Raw genomic sequence first — 23,894 nt, forward strand, 5'->3', positions numbered from 1 at the left:
ACCACAGAAGACTGATGTATTTGAATTATGGTGTTGAAGAAGAATATTGAAAGTATCATGGGATGACAGAACAACCAACAAATATGTCTTGAAAGAATAGCGCTAGATTGCTCCTAGGAAGCCAGGATGACAAGACTTCATCTGTCATACTGTGAGCATGTTATCAAAGGGACCAGTTCCTGGAGAAGGACATCAGACTTGGTAAAGTGCAGTGTCAGTGAATAAGAGGAAGACACCCGCGAGAAGGACTGACATAGTGGCAGCAGCAAAAGACTTAATCATAACAACAATGATACGGATGGCTCAGGACTGGGCAATGATACGTTCTGTTGTGCATAAGGTCCACTGAGAGTTAGAACTGACCCCCACATGACAACTACCAAAAATTATATAAAAAATACCTAGGTTTTCAGGCAAGACTCTCCATTTTTACATAATAGGAGGGAACGCATCAATACTTACAGTTTTGTACAGAGCACTCTTTTATGTAGTGGGTAATATATTTACTTCATTTTTAATCACACATTTAAGGAATGTTTTTGGAAGCTCAAAGACCATGAGTTGTCAAACTCTGATACTAAATAAATCATATTCCATTCTTGGATCATCATTGTTTAATTTCACAAGCTATATTTATGACATCATGATCGAGTGGTTTTGAGATAATATAATATAGATTTTTCTCTATGACACAAAATCCTCCATATTTTCCATTCCATACTCCCATGCACCAATACAGGAAATCACCATTGTACTTCTCAAACTATTTTCTAAAACATAACAGTGTTTAATTTTAAAACTATTTTTTATGCTTAGTATAGCATTAAACATATTATATTAAACACATTTTGATTAAGTTCTCAAATAAACCTCTTGACAGAATTTTGGAGGAGATATTTATAAAATAATGATTATGCTAAAAATATAACTACAGAATTCTCCACTCATCTGGTCAACTCTTCCAGCTACATCACTCAATGTGCACACTGCCAAGAAGTCATAATTCAGCCAAACAGCCTTTGAGTATGGAAAGAGCTATCACAAAAGCCACACATCTTACTCAATAGGAGGGTGCTCCCAGCCATATTTGACACCCCATTCTAATAAAGTAGGTTAGATGGTTTCCTAATCCTCATCAGAGTATAAATGGCAAATGAGAATAAGCAGTGTGTGGTCCAGGGAGTTTCAGATGAGATAATGTCTATGAATGGTCCTTGTAAACTATCAAGCTTTACAGCAAATGTCAAACACTAGTCTTTATATGTCAATAATAACACAAATTAGGTGTACAGCAAAGACTAAATTGCATCTAGCTTGATTTATTTAAGATAAAAATCAGTATGAAAGACATTTTAGAAAGATTTCCATCAAAAATTACTAAGGTTCACTTGAAAATTCTATGCCAGAAATCCTGAAAAAAACTTAAACCATGGAAACATTTTTGAATGGTGAAACCTAACTGTTATTTTACTGTGGTACTTCTGAAAGAAAGGGCAGTAGAGTCAGGTAGGCGTTTGGGGAACACCATGAAATATGTGTCAAATATGTCATTGCAGCTGAAGCTTATTAAATAACTATCAGTCTACGCTAAATTGATCACCCTCTTATACTGTTGTTGTTGTTGTTAAGTGCCGTCGAGTCGGTTCCGACCCATAGCGACCCTGTACAGGGTTTCCTTATACTAGGTTACCATTTTATACTGCCTAACTGGTAATGTAGTAGAGTAACAATAGACTGATAACTGAAACGTCAGCAGTTCAAACTCGCCAGCTGGTCTGTGGGAGTAAGATGAGGTTTTCTGCTCCCATAAAGATTTACAGTCTAAGAAACACTATACAGGTTTGTTATGAGTCAGAATTTACTCCCAGGAAATTAATAAAAACAACATAGGAAAAGATACCTTGGGTTGTGCAAATGGTTAAGCGCTTTTCTACTTAACCATTATCTGTTTGAATCCACCCAGAGGTAACTTACAAGAAAGGCCTGGCAATCTCATTAGAAAGATCACAGCTTTGAGAAGCCTGAGAAACGTATTTCTACTCTACACGGCTGAGGCTACCTTGAGTCATAATCAATTTGATGACAACTGATATGGTATGTGGTAACACAGGAAAGAAGGAAGTTTCTCTTGTCTAGAAGAGAGACTGAGAAACTTCAACATTTCTATGTACATGTGACAGAGAGCAAGAGAATACATGTAGATTCAAGAAAGACAATCATTATGCTATAGCAGTGCAACAATCTCTCAGATCACTAGAGAACAGTTTTTTCTCTGTGTTACTGTGTTATCATTTCACTGTGCTGTTTCCTCAAACATTTATGCTACAGTGTAAGCATGTTCCTATTTGATCATCTGAATAGCAAACGATATGCTATAAAGATAATTTCTAGATCTTTCTTGAATTTCAGAGGTATTTCAGTGGTGTCCCCAAATTTCTATACAGCAGGTGTTGGAGAAGGCAATATGGCTGAGAATGGCTAGAAGATAATGTGAGGGGGTACTGATTGAAGCTGCATTTGTAAACCAAAGACATTATTTCATTATTTAAGTTGAATCATCTGGTCACAATAGATTTTAAGGAATAGCTAAAATAGTCTCCAAGGAGCTCTGGTAGCATAGTGGTTATGAGTCGGGCTGCTAACCTCAAGGTCAGCTCATTTGAAACTACCAGAGGTTCCATGGGAGAACATTAGGCTTTCTGCTCCCGTGAAGATTTACAGCCTCAGAAACCCTGTACAGGGTCGCTATCAGCCGGAATTGACTCCATGGTACACCACCACCAAAATAATTCCCAAAGCATAACTTGTCAATGCCTTTGATTTTTATAAAAATATCTATCCCTTATGCCAAAGCCCAAACAATGATTCTCCTTTGGACTTCTACTATTTTATACGTATTTCTATAGTACCTATTACTGTCAACATGTAACTATAGTTATACATGTTAGTTGTACTAGTTTCTAGATCCCTGGTTGCACAGTGGCTAAAGATTTCAGTTGCCCACTAAAAGGTCAGTGGTTTGAACCCACTACCCACAAGAGAAAAATGTCAGTCTGCTTCCATAAAGATTTGTTGTTATTGATGTTAAATGTTGTTGAGTCGGTTCTGACTCATAGCAACCCTGTATTGAGTTTCCAAGGAGCGACTGGTGAGTTTGAACCTCTGATGTTGTGCTTCAAACCAATCTTGCAATCCAGTGCTTTATCCCACAGCGCCACACAAGGAAAGTCTTAGAAATCCTATGGGACAGTTACATTCTGTCCTATAGGGTCAGCGTGAATTAGCATCAACTTGATGGCAATGGATTTGGGTTTTTGTTTGATGCTCCCACCCACTACCATCAAGTCATTCTGGTTCATGGTGACCCTATAAAGCAGAGTAGAACTTCTCCATAGAATTTGTTGTTGTTGTAATTGTTAAATGCCATCAAGAAATTTCCAACCCATAGTGATCCTGTATAGGGTTTCTGAACTTGAACTGCAACCCATAGTGATCCTGTATAGGGTTTCTGAACTTGAACTGCTGACTTTGCAGTTCAGACCAACTTTAAATCCAGCACATTAACCTACAGGACTCCCATAGAGTTTATGAGACTGTAAACCTTTACAAGAGCAGACAGCCTCACGATTCTCCCTCAGAGCATCTGGTAGGTTTGAACCACCAATCTTGTTAGTATACCAATGTTTAACCTACTGAAACACCAAGTCTCCTTTAGTTTAGCAAAGTTGTTGTTAAGTGCCGTTGAGTCAGTTCCTACTCATAGCAGCTGTATATAGGGTTTCTGAGAAGCAGCTGGTGGATTTGAACAGCTGACCTTGAATTCACAGTCCGGCGTGGCTCCTACAGCACTACACCAGGTTTGGTGCTAGTGCCTATAAATTAAACGTTACAGTGTAGTGAATTTCTTGGTGTGGCTCTGACTCCCACCAGTCAACTGGGTGGGACCGTGCATATTGGGTGTATTTCCTCTTTTCCTAATAATTCTAGTTAAGAGAAGGTGTGGGCAGATGTTAGTAGAATTTTATGAGTTAGTTGTGATTGTGAAAACTTGGCAATCTAAAGAAGGGATTGGTCAATTTTGCCATCTTTCGGGATATAAAATGAGGCATCTCAGAAGCAGGAACAGAGATCTCACTGCCATCAAGAAAGAAGAACCTAGAGTGCAGTGCATTCTTTGGACCCTGACATCCCTGCACAGTGAACTTCCACAATCCAGAGACAGAGTGTGACAATAGAGACACAGCAGAGATGTGGCAGAGTGACATCAGCTGAACCAAGAGCCAGAGCACAAGACAGATCAGTGGGTTTCCAGGCCCATGGAATGAGTAAGGCAGAGTGCCTTTGGGCAGGATATCACTTGTGGAGCGGGGTTCCTCCAGGCACTTCATTGAGACAGCAAGGTTTCTGGCCTTTGGAACTAAAGCTGAGCATCCTTCGGCTGGGTAGAGTGACCTTTCAGCATTTATCAGCAGCCTTAAAAGAGTTTTGTAACATTGCTCAAGCAGGGAAGAAGCCAATCAAAAAGACCATAGAGAGATCTGCCTGACCAAAGAACTGAAATCTGAACATTTCTGATTCTGAATTATTACCTGTTAGTCCTGACTCTTAGTGACTATAGGGTTTCTGAGGAGCCACTGATGCAATTGAATCATTGACCTTGTGGTTCAAACTGACCTTGTAGTCAAGTGGATTTCATAAATCCATAATTGTGGGTCTGGTCTGTGAGTTCTTTGTGACCAACACAATGAGATTTTTACCCAGCAGAGACAATAAATAGAGTGCTGTGGGAATTAGAAATGGTGAAGATGGTTGGAAGTTGTTGAAATGCCTGATGTCTGCCTCAGAAAATTAAGTCTTGGGCTAATGATGAGATTTATTTTCCTGCTCCCTTGAGAAGTCAGAGGAGGTCAGACATTACCCCCATGCCAAATTTATGGACACATTGAATAAGATGTCATCTGAACCAAATGTGTTGCTGTTAAATGCTGCCAAGTCAGTTCCGACTCACCAAGACCCAGTACAGGGTTTCTGAGGAGCAGCGGGTGAGCCTGAACTACTGACTTTGTGCTTCAAGTTGACCTTGCAGTCCAGTGCATTAACCTGCAATACCATAACATTAATATAAGTTCATTAAATATCAGGTTTTTATTTGGGTTCAGCTTGCATTTTGTTCAGCAGGGATCTTTCTGAATTATTTATGTATTGCAACACCGTTTAACTTAATGCCTTAAATTGATAACACAGAGCATATTCTTTGAAGGGGTTGGATATGCCCTCCAGTCAGACAGTTACTAAGGTTGGTGTCATAAATTTTCAACAACAAATTGCCATCTAGACCCGCAATTCAATTAACTGCTAAGATAAATGGATTTAATCTTAATCAACAACATTAGGCATCACAATATCTATCATGCCCTTAATTAGAAAGCATAGTCTCCAGTCCTCTGCTGCCTGATTATTATCAACATCTAGGCTGCAAGGAATAGAATTCAATGAAGATTTCTTCAAGGTTAAAAGATTTTCTATTTATCTAGTCTAATTGCTCCAATTTTCCCCAACATCCACTACCTGCTCTTGCTTTCATTATGCTAGGCCAAGGTTATTTAGGCACCTCACTGAGTTGCTTTCATTCAACTATAACAAAGTGTTAAAATATCAGTTGATGTTGATGATTACACACACACAAAAAAGCCCTAGGAAACTAATTACTAAAACAATGGCATATTTCTTGTTGAAGACCTTGCTCAATATTGCACATTGCTTGCCACATGAAGTTCTTGAGAGAGAGAGAAAAAATCTTCAAACTTTAGTCCCAGGAACAGTGTTGCTTATTTTGAGAAATTCATTCACTTTAATGATTTAGAATAAATTTGTAACTTATTGTTATAGCTGTATTGTACCGTTAATCTTTGAATATTGGCCTTTCCTTTATCATGATTTTTTTCCTTGTTTTCTCTTCCTGCTAACTTAATCATTTTCTAATATCTTACTTCTGTTGTTTTGTTGTTGTTAAGTGCAAGTGAGGAAGTTTCTACCCATATCAGATGCATATAAACTGCCACACATCCAACATCATGTTGAAGAGTGGAGAGACTTGTGGAACGGAAATATAAGTCATATATTTCATACTAAAACTAAAGCATTTTGATGATGTGGCACTGTGGCTGAATGCGCCAGACTGCAAAGCCATTTGAACTGCAAAGTCAGCACTTCAAGCTCACCAGCTATTTCTTGGAAACCCTGTACAGGTCGCAATGGGTCAGAACCGACTCAACGGCACTTCACAACAACAACAATCTAAAACAAAAACTAAAGAATATGAACTTCTAGAAATGTATAAATTACAGAATCAAATGCATTAAGAATGTTTAACAGTTTACAGAAGTCAAGGTGTGGTGCTGTGGGCCAATGCATCAGACTGAAGTCGTTTGAACTGCAAGGTTGGTGGTTCAAGCTCACCAACTGCTCCTTGGAAACCTTATACAGGGTTGCTATGGGTCAGAATTGACTCAACAGCATAGTTCACACACAGTGTGACGCAAAGACTGTAAAAATGGACTCAAACATAACATCGATTTTGAGGATGGCACAGGATCAGGCAGTGTTTTATTCTGCTGTGCGTATGGGGCCATAAGATTCTGAACCAACTCAACAGCATCAAGCAAGAACTCCAAAAACAGAGTACATTTTTTTGTTTTATTTTACAGAGAGAACTAGAGGACTGAAAAACTGAAATTCTTCAGCACTTTGAAGTTCATTTTGTAATTTAAGTCAGATATTAACTGAACAATCTAAAAAGAAATTATGTATAAAGTGCCTCACCTATAGCTTTTCGGCTTAGTACAATTACAGACGAAAAGATAGGGACACAGAGGAAAAGAAGAGAAAGAAGGGTAGGAAGAGGATTGAATCTGGAGATGTGTTGGAGAAGTTATTTCTCCTATTCTAATTTTCAGAAAGTCTATAACATTTGGTAACTGTTTTCCATAATAGTTTGATATCTTACCAGTTAAAATGTTTAATTCATTGAAAGAAAACCTTGTATTTTTTTACATGAAAAGAACAAATAATCCTCTCTATATATATGTTTTGAATTTTCATATTGGGTTTTCCATGTTAAGGCATTTTACCTAATACCATTTCTTTCACATATAATGCATCCATGTAAATGATGTGCGTGTGCATAAATTTGCACATTGCAAAACCCATGCCATCCATGCTTTATTTGTATCAAAATATGGTGATTTACCTATCATAATAACATATAAGATAACCTCTTAAGACTTAAATTAGATGGCATGTAGTTGTTGTTAAATACCACAGAGTAGGTACTGACTCATAGCGACCTTATGCACAGCAGAATGAAACACTGCCCGATCCTGGGCCAATTTCACTTTTGTTGCCAAGCTGAGTCCATCTATGCGTCCACTTGGCCAATCCATCTCGTTGGAGGTCTTCCTCTTTTTCTCTGACCCTCCTCCTTACCAAACATGATAACCCTCTCCAGCGACTGGTCCCTCCTGACAATTTGTCCGAAGTATGAGAGATGGAGTTTGCCCATCCTGGCCTCCAAGGAGCACTCTGGCTGCATGTTTTCCAACATGGAACTGTTGGTTTATTTGGCACTTTCAATATTCTCCTCCAACACCATAACTCAAATGCATCAATTCTTCTATGGTCTTCCTTATTTACTATCTAGCTTTCGCATGCATATGAGGTTATTGAAAATACCATTGCTTGGGTTGGGTGTACCTTAGTCCTCAAGCTGACATCTTTGCATCAACACTTTAAAAAGGTCTTGTGCAGCAGATTTGCCTAATGCAATACGTACTGTGATTTCTTGACTGCTGCTTCTGTGAGTGTCGATAGTTGATCCGAGAACAATGAAGTCCTTGACAACTTCAATCTTTTCTCCATTGATAAAAATGTTGTTTATTGGTCCAGTGGTGAGGATTTTTGTTTTCTTGACATTAAGATGCAATCTATACCTAAGGATCTTCAGCAGTAAATGTTTTAAGTCCTCTTCACTTTCAGCAAGCAAGGTTGTATCATCTACATATCACAGGTTGTTAATGTGTCTTCCTCTAATCCTGATGCCATGTTTTACTTCATAGAACCCAGATGCACGGATTATTTGCTCAGCATACAGGTTGAATAAGTATGGTGAAAGAAAACAACCTTGTCACACACCTTTCTTAATTTTAAACCACTCTGTGTCCCCATGTTCTGTTTGAACAACTGCTTCTTGGTTCAGGTACAGATTCCTCATGAGCACAATTAAGTGTTTTGGAATACTAAAACTTTGTAATGTTGTCTATAGCTTGTCATGATCCACACAATTAAAAGCCTTTGCATAGTCAGTAAAGCACAGGTAAACATCTTTCTGATATTCTCTGCTTTCAGCCAAGATCCATCAGACATCAGCAATGATATCCCTCATTCCACGGCCTCTTCTGAATCCAGCTTGAACCTCTGGAAGTTCTCTGTCATTTATGCTTGCAGCCGTTTCTGAATTACCTTTAGTAAAACTTTACTCACATGGGATATCAAAGAGATTGTCTGATGATTTCCGCATTCCATTGGGTCACCTCTCTTTGGAATGGGCACACATACAGATCTCTTCCTATCAGTTGGCCAGATAATTGTCTTCCAATTTCTTGGCAGAGATAAGTGAGTGCCTCCTGTGCCGCCTCACTTTCTTGAAAGATTTCAATTTTCATTCCACCAATTCCTGGTGCCTTGTTGTTTGCCAATTCCTTCAATGCACTTTGGAGTTCCTTCTTCAGTATCATTGGCTTTTGATCATATGCTACCTCTTGAATCGGTTGAACATTAACCATAACCTTTTGGTACAGTGACTGTATTCCTTCCATCTTCTCTTGATGCTTTCTGCATCATTCAATAATTTGCCCAGAGAATCTTTCAATAACAAAAGTCAAGGTTTGAATTTTTTTCCTCAGTTCCCCCAGATTGAGAAATGCTGAGCGTGTTCTTCCTTTTTGGTTTTCTGATTCCAGATCTTTGCACGTTTTGTTGTAATATTTGGCTTTATCCTCTCGAGATGATCTTTGGAATTTTCTGTTCAGCTCTTGGACCTCCTCATTTCTTCCATTTGCTTTAACATCTCTATGCTGGAGAGCAAGTTTCAGTGTCTCTTCTGACATCCATTTTGACCTTTTCCTTCTTTCTTGTCTTCTCAATGACTTTTTTGTTTTCTCATGTATGATGTTCTTGATTTCATCCCACAACTCTTCTGGTTTTTGGTCTTTAGTGTTTATTGTATCAAATCTGTTCTTCAGATGATCTCTAAATTCAGCTGGGATATATTCAAGGTCATACTTTGTCTCTTGTGGACTTGTTTTCATTTTCTCCAGCTTCAGTTTGAATTTGCATATGAGTAATTGATGGCCTGTTCCACAGTCTTCCCCTGGCCTTGAAAACAAGTCAAAAGACTGAGGATACGGAGCTTTTCCATTGTCTCTTTCAGCAGATGTAGTCAATTTGATTTCTATGTATTCTATCTGGTGAGGTCCATGTATATAGTCGTCTCTTATGCTATCTAAAGAAGGTATTTGAAATGAACAAATGATTGATTTTGCAGAATTCTATCATTCATTCTCCAGTAACATTTCTATCACCAAAGTCATATTTTCCAACTGCTGATTCTTGTTCTTTGCTCCCAACCTTTGCATTCCAATCACCAGTAATAATCAATACATCTTGATTACATGTTTAATCAATTTCAGATTGAAGAAGTTGGTAGAATTCTTCTATTTCATCTTCATTGGCTTTAGTTGTTGGTGTGTAAATTTGAATAATCGTGGTATTAACTGGGCTTCCCTGTAGGCGCATGGATATTATCCTATCATAATATACCTCATGACTAATCTGGAAATGTTCTTTTGACAATGAATGTCACACCATTCCTCTTCAATTTGTCATTCCTGGCATAGTAAACCATGTGGTTGTTAGATGGCAAAAGGCTTGTAAACTTTACCAATGTTAGTTTACATGGTCAATTCATCAAAGCAACAAATCGTCTCTGATTAAATTTGCAGGATTTCCTTTGTAATCCTCAAATTACGATACCTAATAGTAAGGCTTAAAGAATAAGTGAATCTTAGCTTAAATGATATAGGGTCTTGCTTCTGGACATAGATTTGTTTGTAGAAGTAAGATTTTTTAAAGTTGCTTACACTTACTAGGACTCACTATCATATTTACAAGGACAAGACTTTAATTAAATAATCTCTAACATTTTTTTCCCAATTAAATTATTTCCAAAGTTTGAGTGCATCTCCTAGAAAAGACAAGAACTTGAAAATTTAGTCAGTGCCCATATCCCCAGGCCCATTTATTCCCACAATAAATAAATTGAAATATGATTATAAGCCTATATAATTAACTCCTAAAGAGAGTAGGTCACAAATTTTAGTGTGCCAAAGAATTTAGGTCCCAACCTCAGAGACTTTTCCATGTTCCAACTCCAGAGAGTCTGATTCAGAAAGACTGGGATGGAGATCAGAAATCTGCAATTTTAACAAGCGCTTCAGATGCTGCAAATAGTAGTAGTTTGGAAATTATAGCTTGAGAAAATATTCTTAAAAAATAATGTGCCAATCAAAATGAATTTTTGGATGTTTATTCCCTTACTCTAAACCATCTTTAACAAAGATGACTACTTAAAGGCAACATAAATACATGGAACCTATGAATTGAACCTTATGCAACAATTATAATATATGAGTCATTTACTAAAAGAGTAATAAAGTATTGTATATATGTCTCAGGGTTTTAAGAGTTTGCAGAATGGATCAAAGTACCTTAAGTTAACAATTATGAGGTAGAAAAAAATGGTCATTTTGTTGTTTTGTTGTTAAACTGAATAGAACATATCTATAAAGATTCAGCTATCTTAGGAGGGGAAAAAGTTTTAGAAATTTCAACTCAAAAATAATTTAAAGGGACTGTAATTACTTCAAAATAATTTAATCTTTTTGATTTTACAAATTATTAAAAATTACATTGCTACACATACCAAAGTACCTGGCCATTCCAAATCTTCTTGAGTCAAGGGACTTACTAAGTAAAAATTAAGTTGAGGAGTCAGCATTCTATGATACTTTGATGAAACGTATAAAAGATATAGTAAGTGCGCCTCAAAAGATAAGCATGATAACCTTTGCATTAATAGACGGAGACCAAATTAATAATGACAAGCACACTTTAAAGGGATTCTGCTTGTAAATAAAATCAACTCAGCTCACTCCAACTCTTCCTTTCAATTGGCAGTTCTTGTCAAGTCAACTCCAAACCACAGCGACCTCATATGTGTCCAAGTAGAGTTATGTTCCATAAGTTTTCCAACAGCCAAAGGTAGATCACAAAGCCTTTCTTCTAAGGTACCTACGGCTATAATCAAACTTCCAACCTTTAGGTTAATAGAAGTGTGTTAACCTTCTGCATCATGTTTTCCTTCTCTCAGTGGTTAGATATGGGCAAACCCACATTCTGGTCAACGTCTCCCAAAACCAAAAAGAAAAAAAGCAAACCCATTCTTGTCAAATCAATTCTGTTTCACAGTAAGTAACTCCATACATGGTTTCTGAGACTGTAAATCATTAAGGGAGAAGAGAATCTCATCTATCTCCTGGAGAGTGGCTGGTAGGTTTGTACCACTAAACTTGCTCAGAAGCCCAATGCCTAACCCACAGCATCACTAGGGTTCCTAATTGTCTCCCAGTTTTTATTAAATTTAAAAATGTGTATGAATCGTTTTGTGTTTTTTTTCTATCAAAATACAGAAGTCACTCAGTACGCTGAGATTGTTTATTTCTAATAAATTCCCAGATGATGCTAATTCTGCTGGTCTCTCGAGTGTCAAGGCCTCAGGACACTTCAACCTCATAGAAATTAAAGGGTTAATGTGCTGGATTGCAAAGCTTCCAGCATCTCCTTGGAAACCCTACACAGAGTCACTATAGGTCAGAACCAACTTGACAGCATTTAGCAACAACAAATCCCATGAATTGGAGTCCTAGTGTGGAGCTGTGGGTTAGTGTTCTGCCTTGCAAAGTCCAAGCTCACCAGCATCTCCTTGGAAACCCTATACAGCTTTCTATGGGTCAAAACTGACTTGATGGCACTTAACAGCAACAATAACATTCCATGAATTAGGTGTAGGTTGATTTGGTAAATGGTATTTTCCAAATATGACTATAACACAACATCCCATCCACATGAGTTTTTCAAAGTGAGTTTGTCACTCCCTCATCAAGAGATAAGAGTTTCATTTTCCTCACCTTGAATCTCGACCAGCTTGCAGACAAGAGTGTGGTAGAAGTTTCACTGAGTGACTTTTTTGAGTCTACATTAGTAGCAGCCTTCCAGTTTCTGCCTAGGTATCTTGGAACTGCCTCTCTCTCCATATGCTTCCTCTCAGAACCCAGCTGTTACACTGCAATAAGTGTAAGCTGCACATAGAAGCCATTTGTAAGCCCTCTGCTGACAGACCAAGCTGAGTACCTCAGCCTGGGCACCAGCCATGCTAATGAATATGCCTTCAGACAGCGCTGACCTTCAGCCATTCAAATCACTCCCAGAGTTTTGAGACTTCCTAGATGAAGGTATAGGCATTTGAGGCAAAAATAATCAATCAGCCATGTTTGTCCTCTGACTGCCTAACATACAAAAATCTATTTGCATAATAAAATAGCTCTTGTTTTATACCACTAGGATTGGAGTAGTGTGTTTTTTATTCAGCAACAGACATCTGAAAGAATAAAGTCAAGAAAAAATACCTAGTGAAAATGTGAATACTGGATCCTTACATATATTTGAGTGGTTTAGATTAAGTTATTATGTACGTAAAAGAGAGAAGATCTGATGATTTTAGAAGTTTTCAAGGCTTCTAAAATTGTTGTAAGAACTTAAGGGAAAAGTCTGACTCCAATAGGAAGTGAATCCTGGGATGAGGCAAGGATGACAACAGTAACTGAATAGGGACAACTGCAAAGACACTTTAAAGTCAACAGTGACAAATGATTGATAACAAATTAGATGGAATGGGCAGTGATGGTTTAGCGGCGGAATTCCCATTGTCCACGGAAGAGACCTAGCTTCAGTTCCTAGTCAATATGTCTCAAGCATTGGCACCTTGAATGGAGACTTCATTGCTGCTATGATGGTGAAGAGATTTTAGCACAGCTTCCAAACGAACACAGACTAGGATGAAAGCCCAGGTAATCTCTTCCAAAACTCAGTAAAAAAAAATCCTACGCATTACAACATTCTGATTTACAACTATGGTATAACTCCAGGGTCTTCTAACTACCACTGAACAATTGTGTTGTTGTGGTTATGGAGTGCCATCGAGTCAGTTCTGACTCATAGCAACCGGTATAGGGTTTCCAAGAAGCGACTGGTGAGTTTGAACTACCAAATTTGTAGTTCAAACCAACCTCGCAGTCCAGTGCTTATCCTACAGCATAAGATTATTAACAAGAGGATTGGTTGGTTTTGCTATTCCACCGAGCTTAAAATAAGACATCTCAGAAGGAAGAGAGAGGATCACAAGATCATCAAGACAAAACAGAAAGTGAGATCCCTGCACAGAGCAGAAAACTGAGATCTCTGCACAGAGAAGCAGTGGCCAAGGCAGGGACAGCCTCAGAGACAGTGACAAGGAGAGAAAGATGGATGGGCTTCCTGGCTCACAGACAAAGTAAGACTAAACGCAAAAGGCTGACTTGCAGAATGGGGTGTGCTTTAGGCATTTATCCAAAAAGCTAAAGGAGTTTGTAACATTTGCCTGAACAGAACAATGGCTAAGGGGCAACGAGACAGAGAGGTCAAGAATTATACAAGTGTACCTGCAGTACAGCTGAGAAGAGACATTCCTAAACAGACAACTGCTGTATCCTGAGTTGCTTCTGATCCTGAATTGTACCTTGTTAATTTCCTTAATAAAACCCATAATCATTAATCTCATCTGTGAGTTCTGTGTGGTTGCACTGTAGGATAAGCACTGAACAATAAGGTCAGTTTGAACTGCAAAGTCAGTGGTTCAATGTCACTAGCCTCTCCTTGGAAAACCTATACAGGGTCGCTAAGAATTGGAACTGACTCAACAGCATTTAACAACAACAATGCAATGAATTAGCTATCAAGCTAGCAGAGAAATAGTGTCAAGAGAGGAATGTTTGATGTCAGAATAGAATAAAGAAGGTTGGAAAGTGGAGGTATGTCTGACAGCCCCCTCAACAAAAGAGGGCTTTGGCTAAAGTGGAGTTCCATTGTTTTCTTTCCCCCTTGTGAAACAGAAGGAGGTCATGTACCATCTTCACACCATTTCTGCAACAATCAGTCATGAGATAGCACAGAACCAAGCAGCATTTTGTTCCTTTATGAATGGGTTAACCATAAGTTGGAGGGCAAATCAGCAGTTAACAATAACAATTTGATGAAAATCTGAGAACATGACTAATAATTCAAAGATGAAACATTATTTATTGGAATAAAACTCTAGGATGTCTTTTGATTCCAGCTGTGACAACTATTTCATTAGCTTAAGCAGAAAATCAATAGAGAAAAATATAAAACCAAACTAGAGAGAGTAAAGGAAAAGTTGCATAGAGAGATGCTGTAGAGAAAAAAATAGATAATGGTGTAATGGATAAAACGTGACAAGTGTTTATTGAATTCTTACTATTCCAGAAACTGCTTCCATTAAGATTTACAGTTTTGGAAATAGACTTTCATAGTGATGAATATGACAAATCTAAGACCTCATAAAGCTTAAAATGCTATTGAGAAGGACAATTATCAAGTAAAAGAATAAAATAAATGATGTACTTTCATATAGTGATATAAGTGATATTGATGGACATATAAAACTGGAGTTAGAAAATCAAAATGGAAAATGCCATATTTTTCAAGTAGAAAGAACTGAAAAAAATTCAAGTTTTGACTGGCAATAGTAAAGGATTCAGTGGGAAAAATACTGAATGATGTAGAAAGTATCCAAAGAAGGTAGAAGGAATACACATAGTTATTGTACCAAAAAGAATTAATCAACATTCAATCATTTCAGGAAGTAGCAAATGATCAAGAACTGATGGTATTGAAGGAAAAAGTCCAAGCTGCACTGAAGATATTAGCAATAAACAAGGCACCAGTAATTGACAGAATATTTCAACAAACTTATCTAGAAGCACTCAAAAGCCAATGAAAAGAAATTTGGAAGACAAATTTGGAAAATTTCTTCAGAAAGGTGACCCAACAGAATATGAAAATCATTGAACAATATAATTAATATAACATGCAGGTAAAATTAGGCACAATTTAATTTGAAAACTGTTGTAGTCACACCTTAACCGAAAGTGGCCAGAAATTCAAGCTAGAATCAAAAGAGACCATGAAATGTAGGGTTATCATTGCTGACATCAGATGGATCATGACAAAGAAAAGAACTCAAGAAAGGTGTTTACTTGTATTGACTATGCAAAGATACTGGGCCCTGTAGATCACAACAAATTAGATGACACTGTGAAGTATGGGAATTTCAGAGCACTTCATTGTGCTCATACAGAACCTGTACATAGAATAAGAGGTGGTGGCTCAGACAGAACACGGGGATACTGAATGGTTTAAAGTCAGGAAGAAGTAAACTGGGGTTGTATCCATTCAATACAGTATCCAATGAAATGTATCCATTCAACAGTATAGGGAACTGCACTGTTGTTACTCTTGTAAGTGCTATGCAATCGGTTACAACTCATAGCCACACATAATACAGGGTTTATGAAGAAAAACATAGCATCAGGTTTGGATACAAGGATCACTAATAATCTGTGATTGGCATATGATAAAAATCTTGATTGTTGGCAGTGAAAATTACTTGAAGCACATACTAATGCAGGCTTCGGTGTGGATTACAATTAAATGCACAGAATATAAAAAATCCTCACAGGCTAGGTGAATAAACAACATCATGATAAATGTAGAAAACAGTAAAATTGTCAATAATTTCATTTCACTTGAATCTATAATCAATAATCATGGAAGTAGTAGTCAAGAAATCAAATCACTGGCAAATCTGCTGCACAAGACATATTTAAAGTATCAAGAAGCAAAGATATCATTTTGAGGTATAAAGTGTACCTGACCCAAGCCATGGTATTCTCACTAGCCCCATATGCATGTGAAAGTTGGGCAATGAATCAGAAAGATGAAAAAGAAGAAGTGATGCATATGAACTGTGGGTGAAGAATATTGAAAATGCTATGAACTGCCAAAAGAACAAACAAATATGTATCAGAAGAAGTACAGTTAAAATGCTCCTTAGAGGCAAAGGATAGCGAAAGTATGTCTCACATACTTTGGACATGATATCAGGAGGGCCATGATAAAAGAGGATAAACCCCTAACAAGATGGAATGACAACGGGTTCAAACACAATGATTGTTAGACTGTTGCAGGACTGGGCAGTGTTTTGTTTTGTTGTGTATAGGATACTGTACGTCAAAATCTACTCAATAGTATCTAACAACAAGAACAACAAATATGAAGGAAAAAAGTATGGTGATAAAACAGAACTAATAAGTGAGGGTGGGAGGGGAAGATTTGTAGCTTTACCAGATCTCAACTCAGTGAAGAGACAAAGATGTTTGACCTTGTGAGCTGGTTTAAAATGCTGCAATTTAATGGACTTTGTTTATAGATGCAGATGTTAAAAGTTCCACCAGAAACAAAGGATTCTTCAGATCAAAAAACATACTTGACCTGGAGGTGAGAGAGCGAAGAGGCTGGTTGGTCTGAAGTATGATGAGACCTGGGGACTCCTGAACTCATGGACAAGGATCTAGACACGGAGATATACAGCTGAGAGTGAATCACCCAACTGATACGAAGTGAGGGGAGATGCACAAGAACGTCCACACTTGCAGATACTACCCATTTCACCTAACTTCGATGGTTTGATGATCACAACTCGACTAGAAGAAGATAAAAAAAAAAATCGGATAAAAGAAACAAGTATAAATTGCTACAATTCAATGAAGTCCACCTCTATTTATGGATGTAGTAGCTCAAAATACCAACTGAGAGGGAAGGAGTCTTCATCCTACCCTCTCTGTACACAGGGGTGATAGAGATGGGCAACTTAGACATTGGTTACCTAAAATGGGTGGTGGTGGTGGTGGTGGTGGTGGTGGTGGTGGTGGCTATAAGGATATGAAGTGACTAGCTTACAAGTTTTCAAGAGGGAGTGTGTGGAGGAAGGTAGAATCCCCATTGAATAGTTTTCATCTTATCTAAACAGGTCTGGTGAAAGGAGATGGAGATAAGATTCTTATGATTCAATAGTGACTGTTATCATGACTAATTGCAATGGTCACAACTGTAAAGGTAGAAGTTTTGTAGCAAAAAAAGGGGTGAACAGAGGACCTTAGGACCATCGAAGGAGAAGAGCATGAGCAGAATGTGGGACCCTATCCAAAGAAATAGTGACATCAGAGATGGAGGTGGAGATGATGACATGGAGAGATAGAGCAGCTAAGAACTCTAGACTCATGGAAAGAGAAAGGTTGTGTGCTGGTGGCCAGGATGCGGGCTTGCAGAACGTGCCCTTAGGTTGTTTAAATAATTATATATTCCTTAGTGTTTCTGTGTAGACCACCACCCGCCCACCCCCCCCCCAAAATATCAGAGGGAATAGAAGTAAATACCATTGAATAAAGATGCATGGAGGAGATTGTAATCTTTGCAATGGAATGATGAATGTAAAACTGATGTTCTCTCATCACTCAATTCACAATAAAAAATTTTAAAAAAGAGAAACATGCTTGTCTACTCAAGAGTGCAAGGTTGATTCACCAACATTCACCCACCTACTGCTACCAAGTTAATTCCAACTCATAGCAATGCTACAGAACAGAGTTGAACTGTAACTCTGCACAAGAGCAAACACCCTCACCTTTGTCATGTGGAGAGATTGGTAGATTCAAAAGCTGACCTTGCAATTAGTAGTCCAATGTGTAACCCACTATGCCACCAGGACTCCTTACTACTTTGGTTGTTGTTGTTAAGTGCCGCTGAGTCAGTTCTGACCCATAGTAACACTGCATAGGGTTTCCAAGGAGCAGCTGGTGAGCTTGAACTGCACAACTTTGCAGTTCAAATGACTGCAGTCCAGTGCATTAACTCACAGTGCTACACCAGGTCTCCTACAAGGTTGGTAGGGATAGGCAATTTAGAGATTAGACATCTAAAGCAAAGGGAGAGATAAAGGCTGGCTTACAAGCTCTCATGGGTGTGTTAACAGTAAAATGATTAAAAAGGGGAAGTTAAATGCATCACATATGAAATGGACAATGGTTAGAAGAGTGAAAGGGTAGCCTGCAGTGTACTGAATTATTTAATATATCTCTTCTAGTCATAGTCTTTGAAGTCCTGGTGTGTTGCTATGGATTAACCCACTGGACTGCAAAGTCAGTTTGAACTGCAAGACAGGAGGCTCAAGATCACCAGCTGCTTCTCAGAAACCCTATACAAGGTTGTTGGAACTAACTTGATGGCACATAACAACAACAGCCATAGTCTTTAATACTCCCACCAAATGACATTTTCCTGATGAAAATAGGTAAGAGAAGGTAGGGAAAGATGCTGACAGATTATATGATCCAGTTGTGAGTAAGTGTGGTTGTAAGAACTTTGAAATCTAACGTGGGTATAAAATGAACCATCTTAGAAGCCTGAAAGAAGGATCTCAGTAGCATTAAGGAAGAAGAGCCAGGAATGGTGCACAACATTTAGATACTGAGATATCTGTACATTGAACCTCCTAGATTCAGATGATGCAGAGCTATGGTACTGGAGGAGCAACAGAGGGGTAGTGGCTGCAGAACAAATAGCCAAAACATGAGACAAAGTGGAGAGATATGCAGCCCATGCAGCAAATAAAGCTGAGTGCCTATGAACAGGAGGTTTGCTTTTAGAACATAGTGTCTCCAAGTATAGCTAGGTTTGTTGCCCCATGAAGCTAGAGCCAAACACCTTCAGATTGAGACTTATAATGGAGTAGAATGTTCTTTGGACATTTATCAACAACGCTAAAAGAGCTTTGTATCACTGTCCAAGTAGGGCAAAGTTCAGGCCAAGGGACAGAGAGAGGCCTGCTGTGGGCATGGCCAGTAAGAGGCTGTCCTGATCAAAAAACTGTATCCTGAACATTTTTTTGATTCTGAATTGTAACCGGTTAATTTCTCTAAGAAACCCCATGATTGTATGGTCTTTGAGTTGTGTCTGACCATTGCAATTAATTATTGAACCCCACTGAGAAGTGCAGAATGTTGTGGAAGATATGGTTGGTGTCAGAATTTGGTAAAGAAGGTAGAAGGCTGGATATATATCTGATCTCAGTCTCATATGAATTGGCCTTGGACTCAGCTTGACTCTCCTTTCCCCTAGAAAGTCAGACACCATTAAGCCAACCTTTTTACAGAACCTCACAATTTTATGTTGATTCCCTTAATCCTGCCCACACCTCTGTAAATAGTCCTTTAATGGACTCCTCAGTGAATCCTTTATGAATACCACAGCATGCTAACAGGAATCTTGACAGTTTTATGACTTTTCCTCATTAAAGAATTGGTATACATATTATCATGGATTAATAAAAATGATGATAGAACTTAGAACTGAGGGGGATCATCTTAACTCTATTCTCCTCATTTTCCCAGGACCAAAAAAAAAGGGGTGGATGTGTAGCCTTTCATATTTTCTACATAATCATTATGTTACTACTACCAAAGGAATAAATATTATGTCAAAATTTTATATATTCCAGAATATCTTATTTATGGTGTTTTTGTTTAGTTTTCACAAAAAAAAAAAAAAAAAAAAAGTAGACACAATTCTTAAAATGAATACTCAGAAATTAGTTCTTCATTGGAACAGCATTCACCTAATCTGGAAAGCACAGATCATATATTTCTCAGTTCTTATTCTTTCAATGAAACTCAACTCTGTTTATATGGCTGCCAAAAGGCTGAACCAGACCAAAGTAGTTTACAGTATTAAAATATGCTGACTTTGTCCCTGATGATATTGTACAATGGAAAAAACAAGCTTTAGCCAAAGCTGATCCTGATCATATAATGTCAGCTCCTAATCAAGAGCCACACCCTGCCTGCAAGTCACATTAAGATGTTAAAGCATTTCTGAAGCTAACAGTTTAGTAGTGGCAAATGTCCATTATCAAACTCCAAGGAGAAAGACTTTTCCAGTTTCCTGTTTCTCTCTATATATCTGCCCTTGCTCTGCAGAATTCATCTCTTCATAGCTTGAGTGTCTTATAATGTCTTGTTCTGAGATGCACAATGAATGCGTACAATTCTAAAGAGAAGAAGAAGGCACATCTGACAAAGAAAGCTATCCCTTGTTAAAAATGAAGGCTTGATCCTGGGAATATGAGACTAAAGCATTTATTATTTTGAATAGTTGCATTTGTTGATTTAATGTGTTCCAGGTATAGAGTCTCACACATTGCATTTAGTCTCCTTGAGTCTTCCCTCCCACAACTTTGCTGTGTGAAAAATCAAAAGCCATGCAAATATTATATCATTCTAAAACAAAAATCTTTAAAATTGTATTTGTTACTAAAATATGAGCATGTCCTCTGATGTCATAGTAATGTTGGTTACATCATATCATTGTTGTTGTTGTTGTTGTTAAGTGCCTTAGAGTCGGTTCCGACCCATAGCAACCCTGTACAGGATTTCCAAGGGTGTAAATCTTTACGAGAGTAGAAAGCCTCATCTTTCTCCCGCAGAGCGGCTGGTGGTTTCGAACCGCTGACCTTAAGGTTCGCAGCCCGATTCGTAACCACTACGCTACCAGAGCTCCTTAAAATCATATCATTATGCATAAGTTATTTCCAAATATTTGTATTTGTTAATTCTTGCAAAATCTCTGAAGAACAGAGAGGTGTACTTTCCCTTATGTATGCCAGGTAGACTGATGCTTTTGTTCTTTTTCAATTGAGCTATGAGTTGGGCTTAGAAAATATGTGTTTTCAACAACAAATCACTGTTTGTATAAATGAGCTGCCCTCTCTTGCTCTCTATTACTACCCAGTTTATGGATCAAGCAAACTAGTGAGGTAGCTGTGAACTGCCGGAGACTTCTTACATCTCCTTAGAGGCCGTACACTAGCCAGCAACTAAGAAGAAAACAAGGATCTCAATTATCCATTCTCAAAGTACTGAATTTTGGCAACCAACTCAATCAGCTTGAAAGTGGATTCTTTCCAGATCAAGCTTTGAGATGATAAAACTAACCAACTAATACTTTGATTGCAGTTTTGTAAGACTCTAGGAAAAGAACTCAGCTAAACTGTACCAGAATGTCTGGGTCACGGAAACTGTGAGATAACAAATGGTAGGTTGTTTTTTGTTTTGTAAGTTGATGAATTTATGGTTACTTGTTAGACAGTAATAGAAAACGAATATAAGTGCTAGATAAGCCCTTCAAGTGATTCTGGTGTATGTTAATGTTTGAAATCCACTGTATTACACACACCATGTACTTGAAATAAAAATAACTCTAGCACGAACAAGCAGGTGGGAACCCACATAAGTCATAGTTAAGATGAAGTTAACAATGGGCTGCCATGCTTTAAAACTTACAGTTGATGCTTTAGTGGGTCAATAAGTAACATTCCTTTTGGCAGTTTAGGTTTAAAATTAATTACATCTCTCTAGGAGTCAAGCAGTTTTATTACCAATGAAGTTGTAAAAGAATGTGGTTTTAGGTGTGCTGGCCAATTGGATTTGCTGATTGTCTCATAGTCTGTTATAGTCAGTATTGGACAACCTCAGGCCACACTCATTACAGAAACACCTTTAATTTCTCCCTGGAAAATAAGAGAGAAGGAAGCAGAAAGGAGTAATGAGGAAGAAGGGAAAAGGTCAGACTTTTACCCTAATTGAGCTCCCTCTGCTTGAAAGCATGAGAAGTAAGGGATAAGCTGTTATTGTTGTTAAGTACCATTAAGTCAGTGTTGACTCATAGCAACCCTGTATTGCATTTCCAAGGAGTGGCTGGTGAGTTTGAACCACCGACTTTGAGGTTCAAACCAACCTTGAGGTCCAGTACTGATTCTACAGTACACCACATCAGGAACAAGCAGTCTCAGTAAAATCCATTGGATTGTTGTTGCTTTTTTTTTTTTAATGATAATCTCCAGTGTGGGGTAATAAAATATTTTAAAATATTATTAAGAATTACTCTAGTTTAACAACATGTTTCCAACTTTTGTAAAATACACATCTTTTTATTCAACATATTCAGTTAAAGAAATTTAAGTTTACATGTATCAAAGATAAAAGTTTATTACAACATTGCTAAAGATAGAGTAAAAATAGAAACAATGGAGAAAGAAAATCAATTACAGAGCACTCACAATAAAAATAGGTTCTCAGTGTAGTCTTCCTAAAATGTTAAACTCTATTATTTAGCAGATATTGAAAGCAATAGGCAGTTTGCTCTGTTTTATTTAAGGTTTAAAAATTATTTAGTTTACATATGCAAATAAATATCTTTAAAAAGATATATTCCAAAATGTTAGCAGAAGTTACATTTATGCACTATATTTTCTAAAATTTTCTACAGAGTATGTGTTATATTAATTTTAAAATCATTTTCCATCTTGAAGAAAAAATAAAATTTCAGTTCAGATAAAACAAGCTCTTCACCTTCTGCTAAATCTGGGGACAGGCAGTTCTTGTATTAAAATTGTGAATGTTTACTGGTGAAAAATCTTAATGGTTGTTACTTCCTTCAAAACAATGCATGGCATTTAGAAGGCATCCACAAATGTTGAATTAATTACTTCCCTCAATGATTCTTTTCCCAAACCTTTCACGTTAGGAGGCATCCTTCAGCATCACAACAATTCAAATGAAAGATTAAAGCTGTTACATAGCAGAAAACTTATTCACAAAGAAATTGCCACTTATCACTATCAGGAAAGGCAAGTCAGTAGGGGAAGAAAATGAATCTATTGAATATGAATCAGCCTGGTAAAGAGCTGTGCCTGTAGAGCCACCAAATACCAAAGGTTTGTCAACCAACTTTCTAGGAAATTCTCAAAATCACTGAATATTTACAAACGTTACGCTTTTATTGTGAAACGAATTCTCTGATGTGGCCTTTTGCCTTGGTCCTTTGGAAAAAGACAAGAAACACTTTTTGAGACTTTCCACCTAAACTCTGATGAGGCTAATCTTACCTTACTTTTCTACAGTAGAACTTTTGTTAATTTCCTGGGTAAGCAGTGTAAACACGTTAGTTGGATATTTTTACTCTGGCCCTGAGCTAAAGTTTAGTGTATGCACTAAGGTATGCACCTTTCAGGGATTGATCAATAAACTATGCAAATGAAACAAAAAAAGGTGCCCACTAACCTCTCTACAGGAGAACGTGCTTTTTGGTTGTTTTGTAAATTGCTAAGGAATGGACACTACACTATACTACCAGGCCTTGCACCTTCAAGATGGCAGATCAGGTAGACGTGTAGTGAGGAGCTCCGTCAACAACAACATGGAATACTGGGCCAAGAGAGCTCACGAGATGGTGTTGGAACTCTGAAACAAATATAAAGGTATGTTCGGAGGATCAGAGGGTTTACAGCTGGGGAATTTGCAGGAGAATCCAGAAATCCATTGTTTTCTGGATCAAAACACTCAGCTGTTCCTGGAGATGCCATCTTGGGAGAGAATATCTTGATTGTATCAGGATTGATAGTATCAGGAGAGAACATCTTGATTGTATCAAGATTAACATCAAAATTTAAAGTGACAATATTGACATAAAACCAAATGTCCACCACTCGT

The 23,894-nt window shown here is 37.7% G+C and overlaps 1 protein-coding gene across 1 annotated transcript in view; it reads right to left on the reverse strand.

Annotated features, from left to right (window-relative positions):
- Positions 1–23,894, reverse strand: part of ADAMTS3 (ADAM metallopeptidase with thrombospondin type 1 motif, 3) — a 498,368-nt gene that overhangs the window by 274,341 nt on the left and 200,133 nt on the right. The gene's annotated exons all lie outside the window — the stretch shown is intronic.

Source organism: Chrysochloris asiatica, unplaced genomic scaffold (genome assembly GCF_000296735.1).
Source record: "Chrysochloris asiatica unplaced genomic scaffold, ChrAsi1.0 scaffold00420, whole genome shotgun sequence".
Classification (NCBI taxonomy): Eukaryota; Metazoa; Chordata; class Mammalia; order Afrosoricida; family Chrysochloridae; genus Chrysochloris; species Chrysochloris asiatica.